The following is a 15254-nucleotide window of genomic DNA, read 5'->3' on the forward strand; positions in this document are numbered from 1 at the left end:
TAGCTTCAGGCGTGACCGAGTTTACGAGACGAGGAGGGTATCATATACTTAGGCGATTATGCGTACCTCAGTCTCATCCGGTCTTACAGGAGCTACTTCAGGAGGCTCACCGTTCTCGATTTGCGATCCATCCAGGCGGGACCCGTATGTATCGAGACTTGAGGCGTTCCTACTGGTGGAACGGCATGAAGAAAGACATCGCGGATTTCGTAGCTAGATGTCTTGTCTGTCAGCAGGTGAAGGCTGAACATCAGAGACCTGCAGGATTACTTCAGCGGATTCCTATTCCTGAGTGGAAGTGGGATCACATCACTATGGACTTTGTGGTAGGGTTGCCGAGGACACGACGAGGTCATGACGCAATTTGGGTAATCGTTGATCGATTAACCAAATCCGCGCACTTTTTATCGATTCGGAGGACTGATCCCCTGGATCGATTGGCGGATCTGTATTGTCGAGAGATCATCAGACTACATGGTGTTCCGTTGAGTATTATTTCGGATAGAGATCCACGGTTCACATCTCGTTTCTGGCAGAGTCTGCAGCAGGCCTTGGACACACAGCTCCGTTTCAGTACAGCTTTCCATCCACAGACAGATGGACAGTCAGAGCGGACTATTCAGACTCTTGAGGACTTGCTGAGATCATGTGTTATGGATTTTGGAGGCAGTTGGGAGGACCATCTGCCGTTAGTAGAGTTTGCTTACAACAACAGCTTTCATTCGGCTATTCAGATGGCACCGTTTGAGGCGTTGTATGGTAGACCTTGTCGGACACCCGTCCTCTGGGATAAGGTTGGAGAGGCCCAGTTGTTGGGACCTCATAGAGTTCAGCAGGATGCAGAGTTGGTTCGTACTATCAGACGGAGGATGTCAGAGGCGCAGGATCGCCAGAAGAGTTACGCTGATCGGAGACGCAGACCACTAGAGTTCTCTGTTGGTGACCATGTATTTCTGCGAGTTTCACCCACGAAAGGGGTGAAAAGATTTGGCATCAGAGGTAAGCTAGCTCCGCGGTATATTGGTCCTTTCGAGATCTTGGAGAGGATCGGAGCAGTAGCTTACCGTCCCTGTCAGGCGTTCACGATGTATTTCACGTATCGATGCTGAGGAGATACGTGCCTGATCCGACACATGTGCTGGTAGATATTCCAGTTCCAGTTCAGCCTGACATTACATATGAGGAGGTTCCGGTACGGATTCTCGACCGGAAAGAGCGTCAGTTGCGGAACAAGACTATCTGGCTGGTTAAAGTCGGATGACAGCATCATTCGGACGAGGAGGCTACTTGGGAGCTCGAGGATACGATCCGAGCTCGATATCCCCATCTTTTCACTTGAGGTATGTGAGTTTATTTACCGTTCAGCATTTATTATTATTATCTGTTATTAGCACTTGCTGATGGTAGATACTGAAATTTGGGGACCAAATTTTTATTAGTGGGGGAGAATGTAAAATACCGGAAAAAAAATAGGCGAATATTAATAAGGGAATTTTCCGGAATTTTTGGAGATTTTTCGGGAATTTTTCGGAGCTCGTACGGACGAGTTAACGGGGATAAAAACGGGGCCCGGAAAAGCCTGTTTAGGTTACCCAGTTTAAATGAGGAAAAGTTGATTTTTTTCCTTTTCCTTTTTAAATTCTTTTTCTCTTTTTCTTATTTCTCATTCTGTTTTCTTTCTCGCCGAAACATCCCCGCGCGCCTCTCCTCTCCCTCACTCCCGAACCCTACGCCAAAAGGAGCCCTAACCGCCGGCTACTCGACGGTTCTCTCCTCTTCTTCCTCATCCCTTGCCCCTCACGACGACAGCATTCTCAGCCCTAGCACCGCCGCCCGATCGCCGGTGCCCTAGCCTCTGCCCCGACTCCAGTGACGCTGATTCTTCTTTCCTCTGTCCAGTCGAAGCCTTGTCTGCCGTAGCCCTTGCTGTGGAGTTTCCAGCGTCGCCGCTGCAACTCACAGAGCCTCCCTTTCTCTTCTCGTGGACACCTGGAGCCGCCGAAAATCGAGCTTCCGAACCCTAGGTTGGGTCCCTGAGCGCTGGCCGGAATTTCTCTTCTGTGTCTCTGTTTGACAGTGCCGAAGACAAGGAGTTGTGCCCTAGTTTTGCTTTTCACAGTGGTTCTGTCTTCATTGTGATCTGCCCTAGCAGAATTGGGAAGGTAAGGGCCATACCTAGCTGTGGAATTAGGTTTGTGGCTAGATCCCAGTTCATGTTTCTCTTTGCTTCTAATCTAGGTCACGGATTGGTGAGGTTTGGTGTATTGTGGGGTGTTTTTGATTTTTGGCAGCAACCCCATCCCGCAGCGGTAAGGTAAGTATTTGGTTTATGGATTTAGTTGACACATTTTTGATACATGTTCTAGGTACGACTTGATACATAATTAATTTGGTTATAGGGTGATTTAGGTTTATAAGTTGTATAACTGTGTGATTGGGGTTCATGAAACTAACCCTAACTAGTCAGTGGATTAGAAATTAGTTTAGCTATTTGTTTATAATTAAATTAGCTAAACTGTGCGATTTAACACAGGACTTTGACGCGAGACGAGTATCTCGGAGTCAGATCGGACCTTTCTATTTTCGGAGGCGGGTACTTTGACTTATGTCTTTTGATATGCATGATAAAGTGTCTAACATATAGCAAGAATTGTGTTTTTCTTTTGATTCGGTTGGTCACTACATGATCTGTTACATGTTATTTGTTTATTTATTATGCACTGCATGTTATTATTGACCTGACCATACATGCTTTCGGTAGTGACCCAACCATGTGATACATCATGTTCAGGACTTAGGGTTTATATGATACCCTATCTGTTTGTGTACCTTCCATCTGATACATTGACTTGTGGTACACCTTTTATTTATGTATGGATCTTGCTATGCTAGTCATGAGATTGCCATGCTTAGTATCATGCATCATGTTTGCATGCTGTGCGATTGTCGGCTCCACTATGGTTGAGCCCATCGCCAGTTACATGTACTGCACACACCACCACCACCCATGGATTAGTGGTATATCAGGCAGGTGTGTGGCGGTTCTGCTGTTTGGCTCCGTTGGTTTGAGGACTCAGCGTGGTAGCCGACAGTCAATTCCGCTCTGTTTGGCTCCGTTGGCATTTAGTGTAGCAGCGTGGTAGCCGGCAGATGGTGGACTCTGTTTGGCTCCGTTGGTCAAGAGACTCAGCGTGGTAGCCGGCAGAGATATCCTCCTCGTCATTGTGTACCGGGAGATGAGAGCATTGAGCTCCCCCATTTATGATTTGGGGACAGAGGACAGGAGTACTCCAACAGCATTCCGTCCACTCAGTCACTGTCAGGAGCAGTGATGTCCGAGTGCAAGGTCACCATATGCATTTATTGCATTTTATTGTTTGTGATTGCTGCACTTGTATGCTGCATTTGTATGGATGCATTTGATTGATATACATACAGGATTATGATTTCTTCGGTCTGACGACCTGTTACCTTTGTACCTTGATTCCGGTTATTACAGTTATCTCCTGATTTCATTTCAGTTGCATTTATTCCTTCTCGTATTCAGGAGACTGTACACATGATTAGTGTTGTCTGTTATTTGTTTTATTATGTATATCAGTTGTACCTGCTGAGTGTTGGACTCACCCCGCCTCCATTGTTGATATTTTCAGGTTGAAGCTGTCCGGAGCAGTTCCAGTCGCTGGCCCCCCATCTGCACGTAGAGCCAGTTCTCTACTAGTTCGTTATTTGTTTTTATTTGGCTTTTTTCTATATCAGACTTTGTTTTAGTATTGTCTTTGGATTTTTCCTATGGATATTGTATGGAGTGATACTTTTTGATGGATTTTTAATATGATATTGGATTTCATTCTACTACGTGCCTGCCTGGACGGCAGAAGAGGTGAGTTCGTTGGATTTGAGCTTTACGAGTGTAGGGGAGTAGGGTGGATTTCGAGTCAGAGTCCTATTGTTATTGATTACTATTTTTAACTGCGTGGTTGTGACAGCCAGAGGCTGAATATCTTTATTAACTGCGTGGTTGTGATACCCATCTGTAACGCCCCAGCCCGGGCTGGCCCCACTCGAACCGAACCAGGAACACCACCAGAATTGCCCATCGGGTTGACGACTAGCTCCACATACCACCGGAGGTCCTTTCAGCGTGCTTTATCCTCACTCGCACGCACCCTGGAAAACTTCCCAGGAGGTCACCCATCCTCAGATTTCTCCAAGCCAAACACGCTTAACTTTGGAGTTCTTAAGTTTGGGCTTCCGAAAAGGAAGGTGCACCTTGGTGATATGGATAGTACCATCTAACCTTTAAGTCATACTTAACCAGAATCTTTAGAACCGGGGTATTACAATCACCCCCACTTAAAGACACAACGTCCTCGTTGTGTAACCACGAATCACACCACAGACAAATCCCAGAATCTCCCTCGCTAGGTGGTGCCCTGGGTGCTCCTGCCACAGGCGCACTCACGGTCGCAACCTGGCTCTGATACCATCTGTAACGTCCCAGCCCGGGCAGGCCCCACCCAAACCGAACCAGGAACGCCATCAGAATTGCCCATCGGGTTGACGACTAGCTCCACAGTACACCGGAGGTCCTTTCAGCGTGCTTTATCCTCACTCGCACGCACCCTGGAAAACTTCCCAGGAGGTCACCCATCCTCAGATTTCTCCAAGCCAAACACGCTTAACTTTGGAGTTCTTAAGTTTGGGCTTCCGAAAAGGAAGGTGCACCTTGGTGATATGGATAGTACCATCTAACCTTTAAGCCATACTTAACCAGAATCTTTAGAACCGGGGTATTACAACCTGTATCCTGCACACTCATAATGCATATCAAATACAACAATAATCCTAACTGAAACATTTGCCCAAACATCAAAACCTAGGGTCACTAGATTGCTCCAACAATCTCCCCATTTTTGATGTTTGATAACCCGTTTAAGTTAGGGAAACAATATAGCAATAATAATGCAAATAAACATGCAATCTACATATGCATAAAACTTAAAACCTAATCCTAGGCTCCTCCTTAACCTAAGCTCCCCCTTGAGCTAGGATTTCCCGCATAGGTAAACTTCTCCCCCTTTGCCTGAACAATTGCTCCCCCTTCACCTAAGCTCCCCCTTGAGCTAGGATTTCTTGCAAAGGTGTGTAGGTTTCCTACGTAAACCTAAACTTCTCCCCCTTTGCCATACATCAAAAAGAGCTCCAACAATATCCTAATTATTGGACTCTTTGACCTCTAATGACCATAAACATCAGGTATTAATCCCCCATAAGATTACATATATGTTTACGACTCTTTTGGTCATTTTCTAATGCTGGAAAACATTCTTAGATTGTATCAGTCGGCTGTCATAAGTACCAGTCGACTGACATCATCAAATCAAGCTTACAGAGACATTATGTGCTCATAAACAGTGCTACCAGTCGACTGGTAAAACCATCAGTCGACTGGCCTCGTCAAAATGAGCTTACAGAGACCTTCTATGCTCAAAACCATTGTTACTAGTCGACTGGTAACTGTACCAGTCGACTGGTACATTATGTTAGCAAATATCAGTCTTTTTAATCTAACTTCAGGAATGCACCAGAAATTCCATAGACCTCCAAAAATTCTCAAATTTTGTGGAGAGGTCTATTTTAACCTTGTCTACTTAGGAAAAATATATATAAAAGTATATTTATCACAGATCCCAAGATTGATACAAAATTCAAAACTAGCTAAATGGTTCAATTAAACCTTGACCTAAAGTCCTAGTTTTGGTTTCCTCTTGATGTATCAGTCTATACTAAACCATAATGCATCCCTAGCATTAGTTTATATGACATTTATACATCAAAAACTAATTTTCATGCAATATGAACCCAATTCATATTTCCATGCATGAAACTCAACTTAATTGTGTCAATTTCTTGGATTTGAGACTCAAGTCCGTTTTCAAATCACTTGGCACATTTAATAATCCATCTACCATGGGTCCCAGAGGCTCTTCCTAACCTTAGGAATCTGAACCTTAGTCACCTCCCTTGGTGACTCATCCACTATGGCTAGGCCACTTCGGCGCACCTCGGGTGACGCTTGGCCTACAAAACTCACCTTCTTAACCTTAGACACCTTGTCTTTGGTTAATTTCTTCTTGTCCTTAACCTTGGACACCTTATCCTTGCCATAATTATATGTCACCCTAGCATATTCCTTTTTATTGGCCTTGGATAACTTTCCCTTGTTCTTGGTCACTCCTCCCTTACCAATATCATGTGTCACCTTAGCACTTGACCTCCTTTTGGTCTTGGAGGGACTCAATTTGATATTTTTGGATCTTTAACCACCCAAATACATGTCAAGTCCTTTAGGTCCAATAATAAACCTCTCTAGAACTTTCTCTATTTCCTCAAGCTTTGTCTTCAAGGCTTGATTTTCCAATTCTAGGGTTCTAAGCCTAGAATCAACATGTCCATCATGGACATTCCTAGACTTACCCTTCCTAGGCATGTCTCTCCTTCTTGGGATTAATGCCTAGGTTTTCAACTACCTTCTTCTCCATAAGCAAGATAGGTTGTTTCCTTTTAGGTCTATCATTTGAAAATGATTTTCTAGAGTTATCACCTACATTAACCCTATTCCTATTATTATACCTAAATCCATGATTATGCTTGGGTAAACAATCTACATTATTTCTAACAAGCATATAAGGATTAGAGCTTGGATTAAACTTCAAAATAGGGATTACCTTCCCTTTTACCTTTGAAGCTCCCCCTTGACTTGTGCTCCACTTCTTTTCCCATTTCTTCAAGTACGCTAATTTCTTAAGCTCTCCTCTCCTTGGGCACTTTGTGTGGTAGTGACCCCCCCTCACCCCATTTAAAGCACCTAATATGCTTCTTCTCCTTCTTCTTCCTAAAACTCACATTAGTTTCTAAATTAACTTTAGTGAGTTTAGGATTTACCTCATTTACCTTCTTGAGCGAAGGACATCTACTCTTGTAGTGCCCCATCTTACCACACTCAAAGCATTTGATGTAGTCCTTTGTGCTCTTATTGGTAGTTGAGGTGGAGGGTTGAGCTTCCAAGATTTCCTCTTCCTTGGATTGCTCTTCTTCCTCTTCACTTGAAGATGTGGATGATTCCACTTCTTCCTCCCTTGAAGATGTAGATGATACCTCCTCATCTTCCTTCTCCTCCTCAGATGTTGAACTCGTGTCAACATCCAATTGATCCTTCTCTTCTTGGACCAATGAGTCCTTCTCCTTGGGCTCCTCCTCTTCTTGGATTTGTGCAGGACTCTCATGAAGCGCAATTACCTTTTTCCAAAGGTCGCTTGCATTCTCGTACTCACCTACATTCAATACTGCATTAGGAGATAATAAATTAATTAAAATTCTAGTTACCTCTTTGTCCGTCTCCGATTGCTCTCTTTGCTCCTCGGTCCAATATCGTGGTCGGAGACGCTTTCCCTTTTTATCCGTTGGAGCTTTAAATGGTTCCTCCAACACAAGCCATTGGTTCCAATTCATTTGGAACCACATCTCCATGCGCTTCCTCCAATAATCGAAGTCCTCGTGCTCGTATGGAGGTGGGATTCGGATGTCCCATCCGAGAGGTTCCTCCGACTCCATCTTCTTCCTCTAGCCGCTCTCTTGGCGATTAGTCCAACAAGGGCTCACCTAGCTCTGATACCACTTGTTGGAACCTTGACACCACTAGAGAGGGGGGGGGGGGTGGTGAATAGCGTCTCACCCAAATCGTTACTTCTTACACTTGTTAGTACGCAGCGGAAAACAAAATACAAATACTAACAATAAAAAGCAAACCTAACACGTTAATTTAACGTGGTTCGGAGATAAAGCTCCTATTCCACGGCTGTCCGTAAGGTAGACGATCCCGATCCGTCAGTGGATGATTCCCCAGAGAACTTCCGGCTAGCTCACGTAGCTCCTTGTGGGTGGAGAAACTTCGCCACAACCTCGTACAAGCACGCTAGATCACTTGGGCACTTGGAGACTCTAATTAGGGTTAACCACCACTAATTTCGTCAACCTTAACCAAGCTTCCAATGCTTGGTTATATAGGCCACAAGTTAGAAAACCCCGCGTACTAGTTGACTGCCAAAACTAGCAGTCGACTGCCCTCTGTGGAAATTCGACCGTTACATCCCAACGGCTCGATACCAGTCGACTGATAAAACATACAGTCGACTGCTCCACACTGACCGAACGAACAGAACCATTTTGTTCACACCCAGTCGACTGTGCGGTCGACTGTACCAGTCGACTGCTACAGTACTGCTATAGTAACACTACAGTACTGCTACAGTAACGCTACAGTAACGCTACAGTACTGCTACAGTAAACCCCTAGAGTCTAGGATTTGACCCCCCGAGTACATTCGCTCAACACTCATCCTCGCCCGACCAACCTAGACCTAGCCTTCTAGCCTTCTCCATGAGCCTTGCGTCCCTCGGATGCCTCCCCATCCTTCACGTCTTGCCTTCTGGAGCTTCCATCGGCCTTGTCATCGTTGTTGGGTCTTCCTTTGCCAAGAGGTCGCGTCTCCGGGATTTCATCCATTGCCAAGTCACACTTGGACTTACGTTGCCAAGACTACATGCTTGGACTTACACCGCCAAGACTTATCCTTGTACTTTCCTCCTTTGCCAATATCACACTTGGACTTTCCTTATTGTACCTGTATCCTGCACACTCATAATGCATATCAAATACAATAATAATCCTAACTTAAACTTTTACCCAAATATCAAAACCTAGGGTCACTAGATTACTCCAATAATATCATATAGCACTTAGTTCAAATAACTCACATTCTCCGTTACGTAGGATTGCATGAACTTTCTCTTGCTTAACAAGTTACTTTCTCACTTGACAAGTTTTAGTACACTGCAATATCCAAATCATGTTTAGTGGCTTAGAACTAGTTAGCAAGTCTATTCTTCCGAAATTGCTGCTTATATATTAAGGATAAAAATAATTTGTTTGTTTTAATAATCCTACCCTGTTCTCATAATTTTTGGCAAGCATAGTACTCTAGTTAATTAGTAACCTTATGTTACACCCATTTCTCATGGGAAGAAATAATCTTTGTAGAAAATAGTAAAAGTATGTTTTCTAGTAATTAATAATTTTTGTCAAGCAAAAGCTCATTTGTTTCTTGTTGTATGAATGTTATGCCTTGGCTAAGATTATTCTACATACTTATTTGATTTCATCTGGAATTTCCACAAGTATAGCAAAGATAAATTTTAGAACAAGTTTACCTTGTGACAGATAATTCTTAATTGGTTTTCAGTCTTGAGTAAGGTTCAGCAAAATTCATATTTTTTACTTCAAGTAGCTGAGGCTAACATGGCATGATAATGATTTCAATGCTTTCAGGGTAACTTTCAATCTCGGAGAAACATCATTGCATGGTCATATCATATTTTCAGAAGATTACATGAGTTATCATGGACTAAGTTACTCTTTAGATTTTTTCTTTATTGCTTACCGTTCAAAATAAGTTTGCAGCTAGCATAGTAACACGACTGCACTTTTTTAATTGCAATATTTGATACATGGTTATACTAATATATCACTTTTTTAATTGCCACTGATTTTTTTCAGATCCATACTCACCTGGTGGTCCATGGCTGAAAACCTTACTCAAGGCTGAAAATCATATTGGTCCATGACTTCCTTTCTATGTTTAGTCAATTTCTTCTCACCTGGTGGTTTTGTAACTATAGGCACTTAGGGTATGTTTCCATTAGTAATCACGTATTGGAGTAGTAATGTATTATGGATCAAATTAGCTAGTTCCTGGGTTGTTCTATTGGTTCATCAAATCTTAGGCCAGTATTGCATTTAACCAAGGTTTAAAATCTGAACCCGTGTCGAGGTTTCGGTCTCAGACCGGAATGATACGGTTTCGATATCGTATCGTATCGTACCGTACCGATAAGGTTTCGATATATATATATATATATATATATATATATATATATATATATATATATATTGTTATATTAATGTTATGTAACCATATATATGTAAAAACTTCTAAAATAAAATTAGACATTTATATCAATAAAAATGTGTTTTATAGGTTTAGGAACTAATAATTTAAAAATAGAGAAGATAAGTATTATAATATTTATTATTTCAAATATCAAATTGATTCTAAGATAAAAAAAATATTATCTATAATAATTATATAAATTAACAAAAATCATAATATATATAATAATTATAGTTTATAAATATTCTAAATAATATTATATATATATATATATACACACACATAAAATCAAATATATTTTAATACATTTATTTATATTTTATTTTTTTAACAATTATTTTTTTTAGAATTATTTATAAAATTTTAAAATTATTATAAATTTTCAAAATTATTTTAAATTTATAAAAAAAATTTAAAGTTTGTTTTTAAAATTATTTTAAATTATATATTTTTACTTTAATTTTTTTATAATTTAAATAAAATAATAAAAATATAAAATTATATATTTTAATTAGATCAATTAATTAACCATTTTATTTAATTAATTATTAATTTATATAATATAAAACTATAATTTATATAATAATTAATTAGAAATTAGAAATTATATATAAAATATAATAGTTTTATTTAAAAGTTTTAATAAACCCTAATGTTTTCCTCTCCCATCGCGATTTTGCTCTCGTCGCCGCCTCACTGCAGCCACTGCCGCCGCCGCCTCACTGCAGCCGCCGCTTCGCACCGATGATTCGAGGTAGGTCTTCATCCCAAATTGATTCGTTTTTTCTTCTTTCTTCCTTCTTCTTCTTCTTCTTCTTCTTCTTTCTTCCTTCTTCTTCTTCCTTTTGTTGCACCCCGTTCTTCTTCCTTCTGTTGCGCCCGTGTCACGCACGCGAAATTGTTGTGCCTACGGTGCCGGTCCCGAGTCGGAACGGTAAAAATCGCCCGTTTTGGACGGCACGGCTCGAGACTTATTTCCATGCATTTAACAACATGCGCATCGCATGCATTTACACTATTGAAGCATAATTGAGTAGGGTTGTAAACGAGCCGAACCGAGCTTGAGCCAGCCTAGGCTTGAGCTCGACTTGATTTATACTAGCACGACTCAAGCTCGAGCTTGCTCGAGTTGAGTTCGAGCTCGAACTCAATTTTTTTAATAAATAAATTAATATATTATATATTATAAAAATATATATTATTACTGACTCGTTTGACTTGATGAGCCACCGAGCCAGTAATAATTAGGCTCGATCTCGGCTTGATTTCTAATCAAGATGGTTCGAGCTCGATTAACTTCGAACTTGAGTCGAGTTTTGAATGAATTGCTTACGAACATCTTGACTCATTTGCACTCCTAGAATTGAGCATTCAGCAGAATAGGAATAGTACTATTACTGCATTATACATCATTGTCCTCTCCAACAAGTTGGACTCTTCAAATTTTATCTAGCATTTAATTAGTTTCAGAGTTGAACAGTTGTGTTCTTTCATCAAATCTTAGGTAGTCTGGCTAACTAGTACTACACTTGACAACATGCATGTGCAAGCTGCCACCAGGCTTATGAATCCCTTTACAAGTAAATAATGAGATCTTCTGTGGAAAGGATTCACTACTATTTCTTCAGCAAGAGTTTCCCATTTAAAATTTGAATCTAGAAATTTCTAACAAAGTTACTTATGTAGAGATGGATAAACTTGATAGATGGATTAGCTTATTCACCTTAGTTCATCTTTTTTCATATTAGTTAACAATTTATGAGAGGTGCTCCAACTAGTGTTCTGAAAATAACATACTTTACAATTATTGCTACTTATATTATCCTCTAATCTTAGCATCGGACAAGTTTTCAAGAGTACTATAGCATAACTTAGAGACAACAGGATTACTAGGATTGAAGTTTTGCAGAACGTTTATGATTTTCTTTTGATTGTCGGTGCATAAGCTAATTCATTAGTTGGGTTGCACAAGCTTGCAATTTATTCTTTTCTAACACGGTGCACGATGTTGATAAAAGTATTCGTAGCGCACATCGTGGATTGTGGTTAAGAGCATTCACAGCGTGCATCGTGCGTTGCGATGAAGAGCATTCACAGCGTACAGTGCATGCTACAATTATGATGTGATAAATACATAATTATCATCGTACAATTATCATTAATATTAATTTAGAATATATAATTCAAATTTAAAATTTAGATATCATCACAATTCATTTATCACATTAAAATAGAAATAAAAAATTTCAAACTACAATTAAAATGTGAATACATAATTTTTATTCATTTAATAAACATTTGAGTGAATTTTACAAATGCAACACTAATGATAAGTCTTTTACATCCAAAGCTAATACAACATTAGATATAATTAAAAAGGAATATACTCTTGTAGTTAACTAAAAAGATTTGCTAGTGCACATGATTTTCTACCCTCCCTATGCTTAAATTCATCATATGCTGAGGAAAATCGGTTAAGAAATTAAATGATTAATTTAGTACAACAATGTGATACGTGATTTTGATCGCAAAAAATCTTTACAAGTGGTAAAAGGTGATTTGCTCGCCCTCAATGTCCTCGTCAATCCGATCCTAAGCTAACACGGAAGAGGTAAATCACGGATGACTACTAACTATTAGTGCAAGTCAAGTGAAGTCAAGCTTTGGGGTAACCAAGGAGAACTTGTTTCTTGTACCTTAGCATCAGCACCTTTGCCATTACTATCTAAATGTACAAGATTGTAACATAGATTACAAAATAAAAGAACTTTTCCATCACTTTCTCATATTTATATACCAATGACTGTTAGATTCTAGATTCAATCCAAAATTCAAACAACTAGAATCTCTTACTCGAGAAATAATACTGTAGTATTGAAATGATAGATGAAATTACTGTCTACTAGTCAAGAAAAATGAATTATGATCGTTCCACCATATCTATATATTTAAATAAAATTCACAGTGAGCATGAAACAAACTAAAAAACAATATTGAAAATTATGAAAGACACTGGGTTAGATCGAAGAGGTCATTCCATCAAGTATTAAAGTCTAAATTCTCATGTCCTTCATAAATTCCCAATAAATACATGTGTCTATTATCAATTCAAACAGAAAACACATAAAAATAAAACATGTTCTGTACACTTTCATCCCCTCGGATGGGTCTAGTGACTAGCGCATGAGATGTTGCCACAATGAAGTCTAGGGTTCAAATCTCAGCAAAGCCGTGGTAAATACCTCCCTTATGTGCTAGTCACTATTTCAAAGGTTAGTAGCGGCCCGTAATTTACCTCCTCCGTATTGACCCTGGGACGGGTTGGCGGGGGACGCTGGGGGCGAACGTATTCACCTTTTTTGCCACAATGTTCTGTACACTTTCAACTGAATATTTTGCAATGTTCAGTTTGAAAATTACTGTAGTATTATCTATAGTTTGAAGAACTTAAATAAAGAAATCATATAAGAAAAGTGAAGAACCATCAAAATGATAAAGATCTTAAAGTAGATGCCTTATGACATTCATCCATGAGACAGAATTTATCACATTCTCCAAACAAAAATTACGATTAGTGTGAGAAAATATAAAACAGAAAGTGTAGGATGATCTAAATGAACATTTCCTAATTTCCTTTGATATTCTGACTGCCTTCACGAATTAACACACTGATTATTTGTAAAAGTTAATTTTCATAAATTCCAAATTGGTTGAACATCCGTCACCATGAGCAAGACACAACACTAGTTGGTCAAATACGCACCAGATGATGGTAATATTGAAGTTGGAATTAACATCAACGTGTCTTGAAGTGTTAACATCACCATGAGCAATCTTGTAAGGTCTTCGCAATGCATATATTAGAAACTAAATTCAATATCCCTCAACATAGTTAGGAAAGATTTTTAACAAGTTCATCTTTGTCAAATATAAAGGCACCTTTTTTCCTTGGACTCACAAGGCACAAGGCAACTTCTATTGTAGTATTGGCAGCAAGCAACCACATCTACTAGACTACTACTCTACCAGTCACGGGTCCTTCCTGTATAACATCAGTGTGCGCCACTACAACAATAAACCCATCAATATGACACCCAATGCCACTGCAACACAGAGAACAAATTGCTAAAAAACCTCAGAAGAACTAAATTGTAGAGTCACAAACTAATCAAGATTATCAATATATACATTTTAACGATGTCATTCTCTTCCAGTATACTCTCATCATTGCTAAGGGGTGAAAAATGGCACACGGTGTTGTTGATAGAAATGTAAGTTGGAAAAGCTACGCCCCTTTCAATCTCTCTCTTCACATTCTTGTACACGTTACCAGTTTGCCTACAGGCATCAACAACTGAATACTTTTCTGTATTGCTATCACGTTAACTGAGTGAAAAACACAACGCTAAACTAGAAAGCATACATACTCTCTGATGAAGGAGTCGCCTTTCTCACATAAATCACAACCTAATTAGCTTTGGGTCTGCACTGAGATACCACCAGTTGAAGGGCCTCTGTACATGATAATAGATTGAATCTCTAATGAGTTACGTCTTCACTAAAAGAAGAAAAGGCAAAGAAAAGTTGGAGAACATTACTATTGACAATCTCCGCCGCGGTCTTGTACTTGATTATAACATCTGGAAAAGTGAGATCCAACTCCATACAGTAAGGGGGAAATTAATCCTTTTCGATGAGGAGCAGCTATCTGTGGGAGAGTGAGCAGTGTAGGGATTCGACTCAGATGGTGCCACTTCAACAGAGATGGAGGCGTGTGGTGGCTTCTTGGTTAGATCAATAGGATGAGTATCGGGATTCAACGGATGCAGGATATGGAGGTCGTTGGAATTCGGAAGACCAACCCGCGACGGCGGGGGAGGTGAAATGGCTTGTTGATGAAATCTCAGGATTCGATAGAGAGGGCTTCTGCGAACATAGGATTCACCAGAGAGGGGTTCGCTGGAGAGGGGTTGGGCGGAGATATTCAGCGGAGAGGGGTTCGACGGAGGTTTTTGGCATTCAGCGAGATGGTTTTGGCGGAAAGGATTCGACCAAAGGTTTGTAAAGGGGTTAGAGATTTAAAATCTTTTAATTTTTTAAACATTATTGAATGTGTATATTTTTTGTATACCATAAATAATATTTATTGAAAGTGTATATTTCTATACATCACCATTTATATAAATATAATAATATTAATAGCATGCTTTGCAAGCTGTTAATATTAAGTTTTAACATCGTA

The 15254-nt window shown here is 39.8% G+C and overlaps 3 long non-coding RNA genes across 3 annotated transcripts in view; 2 read left to right on the plus strand and 1 right to left on the minus strand.

The window, feature by feature from the left end:
- The window catches only part of LOC121997799, a 28846-nt gene extending 19314 nt beyond the window's left edge, over positions 1–9532 (plus strand). Inside the window, exon 7 of the long non-coding RNA XR_006116373.1 lies at positions 9391–9532. This is a non-coding gene — a long non-coding RNA (uncharacterized LOC121997799). The remainder of the gene's footprint in view (positions 1–9390) is intronic.
- On the plus strand, positions 2061–2580 carry LOC121997800. Its single transcript, XR_006116374.1, has 3 exons — positions 2061–2162; positions 2239–2314; positions 2534–2580. It is a non-coding gene; the product is annotated as an uncharacterized LOC121997800 (long non-coding RNA).
- Positions 9533–14211: 4679 nt separating the features above from the next.
- On the minus strand, positions 14212–15030 carry LOC121994360. The gene is made up of 3 exons (XR_006115694.1): positions 14611–15030; positions 14440–14526; positions 14212–14350 (listed from the first exon to the last, which is right to left on the minus strand). It is a non-coding gene; the product is annotated as an uncharacterized LOC121994360 (long non-coding RNA).
- Positions 15031–15254: the final 224 nt, after the last annotated feature.

Source organism: Zingiber officinale, chromosome 6A, assembly GCF_018446385.1.
Source record: "Zingiber officinale cultivar Zhangliang chromosome 6A, Zo_v1.1, whole genome shotgun sequence".
Taxonomy (NCBI): Eukaryota; Viridiplantae; Streptophyta; class Magnoliopsida; order Zingiberales; family Zingiberaceae; genus Zingiber; species Zingiber officinale.